The following is a 4505-nucleotide window of genomic DNA, read 5'->3' on the forward strand; positions in this document are numbered from 1 at the left end:
ACAACGGACAGAAAGACAAGGAGGTCTTAATAGGATATTTGATTTGCTTCTCCTCTTGTCTCTCATTTGAGGTGAAGTAGTCATTTGGCACCATTTCAAACATCATAACTATCTCATAGCTTATTGTAGAAATTACTCATTGCATGCATTTGTAGGCTTGTTATTTGATTTTTTACTATAATTTATAAATGGGTTTGGGCGTCTAACAGATGAGCTGCAACGTTAGACATACCACAGCTTTGGACTTATACCTGGAGATAGGTGCATATCACGCCTTGGTTATTGTTAACTGAGAACTAGACTAAAGCATGTATATATTGAGAAATTATATAATGATCGCGTTCAAGTCCTATTTATTAGATTTTCTCCAGAACTTTCTTGCTTTTCTCCCAATGTTTCACTCTTCCAACTAGTCTAATCCCTGTGCATTTCGATCAACACGGATTGCTCTTATGAAACACACAACTGGACACTTTTGTTGACCCGGCTCTCGTAATTGCTTAATTCAACCTTTCCGTAATGTCTAACTGTCGTAATCAGTATCATTAGATGTTTGTATATATCTGTTGACTATCCAAATTATATAGTGTGGGCTATACTTAACACATTATATTTTTTGGGTTTATGATGGGTTTTATGATCCATGTTGTTCATTAACGCTCGATCTAGGTCATTTTCACTATTCTTTCAAAAATCTTTTAATGGGTTATTATCTATTTAATTGAATATGTTATTTGCTATCATTTCAGATATATACAAAATAATAAACACATAAGCTAAACACCCCCAAGAAGAGAATCTTAAATAATGAAAAATGAGTCACATGCCAAGCCAAGCTAGTAAAGCGACCTCTTTGCACTACCTCTCGCCAGCCTGCCTCGACATCACCGCTGGGAGGGCTGGGGCGCTGGCCAGCGTGGGGGGGGTTTTTTTTTTTCCTCAAAACTTTTAGGCCCCTCCCCCCGCCCCTGTGGCCTTGGGTGGGAGTAATGGGTCAAATGGCTTCGCACAGGGCCGTTCACCCGCGTAGCTCTCGCTCTCTGTTGCTTCTTTCTCCCTGAGGTCTCGGCATCCGGAGACTGCCGCCGCCGAGCCCCCCCAACCTTTTTTCTAGTTTGTGCCATCTTTTTGATGTTGGTCTATTTGGTTCTCTTACACTCGCTTCCCTTTTTTTTAGAATATTTTTGCACAGCTGTTGTCTTGGCACGTGGATACACAGCATATGCGGCTCTGAGTTTGCCTTTGTGAACTATGTGCTTTCCTGGTGAATGCAGACTGGGCTCCCGCGCCCCCTTCGTTGGGGCTTGTGCGAGTTTTTCGGAGCCCTACCTGTACAATCCTGATTAGGAAGAGGAGCAGCAGGGTCTCACAGGCCACTCAGAGATCTGGCACAACACAAAAAGCAATCAGACAGGGGTGGTCAATGTGGATGCAGATTTCCATGGGCAGCTCTATTATCTCTTACATGTGTAGTGATATCTTGAAATATTACATGTAGTGGGAACAAAAAAGAGAAAGAGCAAGCAGATTATAAGTTAGCTATCGAATATAGAAGGGCCCCGAGAGAGTGAAGTAATCAAAAAAATAAGAATGCACGGTATTCACACAGAAAGCACAACATCAACGCGCCCCTGGAACCCCCTATAAGGATGGTCAACTTAAACCGGAAATTGGAATTTAAATCGCTTTTTAAGTCCAAGGAAATACAGCGAGCGAGTGTATATTTTGAATGTAGTTTTTTGCGCAGCAACTATCGAGAAGATAAAGACAGGTGGGTCCCCTCACCCCCATCGTCCAGACCCGAGAAGTAGTTTGAGTCTGTTTTTTTCTTGATTTCATCCAGAGAGAAAGCAGTTGCATGTTTTAATTGCACAGGTGCAATCGATCATGTACATGTGCATTTTTCGGTTTTAAAGTTATTTCGAAAGTATGCACCTCTTCTCCCACCTCTCTGCACGACCGTCGTCCCACACCCCTTAGGGCGTTACATTATTTTAGCCTTATCAATTTTATTTTATTTTATGCTATTGGTTTAATTATTAATTATTTCTTAACTACACTAATACCCATATATGATCAATTGCAAAAACTGGTTTTTTGGTTAATGTTTTGTCAATTGTTATTTATCCAATTATAAATTAATACATATTTCTGTTAACTGATTTGTGTCTTTGGTAGAAGAATTTGATAGAAGATCTAATAATTTGGTTTGCAGCTGTGGTATTAGTATTTTCATAATACGTTTATTTATTACAATAAAAAATATATTTTGTCACACACTCTCACCCCCACCAACACACAACCAACACTATTGAGCAAACGTGACTGAGTTCTCTCTTGTATTTTTAGGTGACTGATTAAACCTAAAACAGAAATAATAATCACCAACTCAAAGTGGGAAACAGGCCTACGCTACATAATAATATGGTTCTCAAAATCACAGTTGACAACTGATGGTTTCAGTCTGCTCTGATTTGACGCAGACTCACATCCGGCCAAACACAAAGATATTAGATCATCATTAGAAAATTCCAGACATAGGCCTCACTTCAAATCTCACTTTGTTTCTTCCTGGGATAGATACTCAAAAAAAAAAAAAACAAATGAGGGGAGGGACGGTTAGGGGATAAAGGATCTCTACGGTCGGGCGTGACACATTACAATACTTTATTTTTATGCTGTAGGCGGCTAACCCCCCAGTCATTAAATGTTTGGTTATAAACGCCTACAAAAATACATAAAAAAATTCCAGGGTTTGTGCCGTTTATTTTTTACCTATTTTCCCCCCTCACCCCCATCTGTAAATACTCTATGGATTAACGACATGATGGAGAAGTCATGTAGTACATTCTTCCAATTTTTTTTTTTAAACAGATTAATAATATATAACATTATTATAGGCATGAGATTCATTCACAGTAGCTCCCATACTATAGAAAAAATGCACTTGAAGAAAACAAAGCTAAATTGAGCAAAAAACACAAATCATTAAAAAGGCATTAAACTACCCCAACTACCCCCTTCATCCGATACCGGAATGCTTCTCTCCTATACAGTCTTTTGAGTTTCCACATATGCTGAGTCACTTGTTGGCCTTGCCTTTTTCCCTTCACAATACATGAAAAAACCCCGGTCCCAACCTCATCCCCACCAACTCATGTTATCATATTGTGGTTGTAGTGTCCCGCCCCGCCCCGGGGGATTTTGTGGTAGGCCAGGTCATGTCTGATGTCATAAATAAAGCACTACCCATACACAATAGGGTCTCTCTTTTTTTTTTTTTTGGGGGGGCGTGTCTTTTTCTTGTTCAATTTTCTTCATGCCTACAGCGTGATCCTGGTTTCTTTTTATGTCATACAATCGCCATACATAAAAGTATCGGTTCTAATTTTAAAAGGATATAACATCACTTTGTTAAGTGAGAGGTTGTGGACCACTATTTAATTTACAATGTAGATAAGATAAAAAATATATATACTCTAGATTATATAGGTTTTGTTTCATTACTTTATATGTTAGAGACAGTAGGGGTGGGAGGGATGAAGGCAATATACTAAGTTAGTGATATTACGGGGATTTGTACTCTCATTACATCTAGTATACTACGTCACGTTTCATTCTGGGTTTTTAGAGAAAGTATATGCTCTCTATGCTTTTATTTTTAGTTTTACTAAAATATCACAAAGATTAAACTACACGGATTAGACTGAGCTCCGTCCCTTTATTAGGAGAGGAAAGATGTTATAGCTACGATGATGTGAGGATGGTGTGTGTGAGCGACATTCTTCTTCGGTATATATTTATTAACATCGAATTAAAAGCTCAAATATTACATAAAATAAATACTTGTGGCTATTTGTATGAGGTATTGAATTATTAATTGAGATTATTCTTGAGTGTATTTGATGTAGTTTATCGCACTTTATATTTGTGGATTAGATTTACACGTAAAAAGAAGTTTTATCTTGGGTGAATGTTGTCTTGTTATTTGTAATATAATTGGTTATTTTTGAATTTGCGCGCTCTATTTCCCTCAGTTAACGTCAGAGCTTGTCGGACATTGCGCCCTACTAGACCATAGCCTAGCACATACAACGTTCATATTCGCTGTTGGCTAATCAAAAACTAGTCGGTAATGGCTTAGCGTGTAGTTATATACTAGAATTCTAGAATCATATTCTAAATTCTTGACCACAGTGAATAAGACTTAGCTCAGACTATGTTTATCTCAAGCACCACACACATCCTCCTCCATGCTTCATGGTGGGAACCAGAACCAGTACACATACACTGCATCCCACAGATGGCAGTTGGAACCAAAAATCTCTAATTTGTACTCCACGGTCTAATGTCATTGCCCGTGTTTCTGGCCCAAGCAAGTCTCTTCTTATTATTGGTGTCTTTTAGTAGTGGTTTCTTTGCAGCAATCGACATGAATGCTGGATTCACGCAGTCTCCTCTGACAGTTGATGTTGAGATGGGTCTGTAACTTTGAATATGTGAAC

This window comes from Salvelinus sp. IW2-2015, linkage group LG13 (assembly GCF_002910315.2).
Source record: "Salvelinus sp. IW2-2015 linkage group LG13, ASM291031v2, whole genome shotgun sequence".
Taxonomy (NCBI): Eukaryota; Metazoa; Chordata; class Actinopteri; order Salmoniformes; family Salmonidae; genus Salvelinus; species Salvelinus sp. IW2-2015.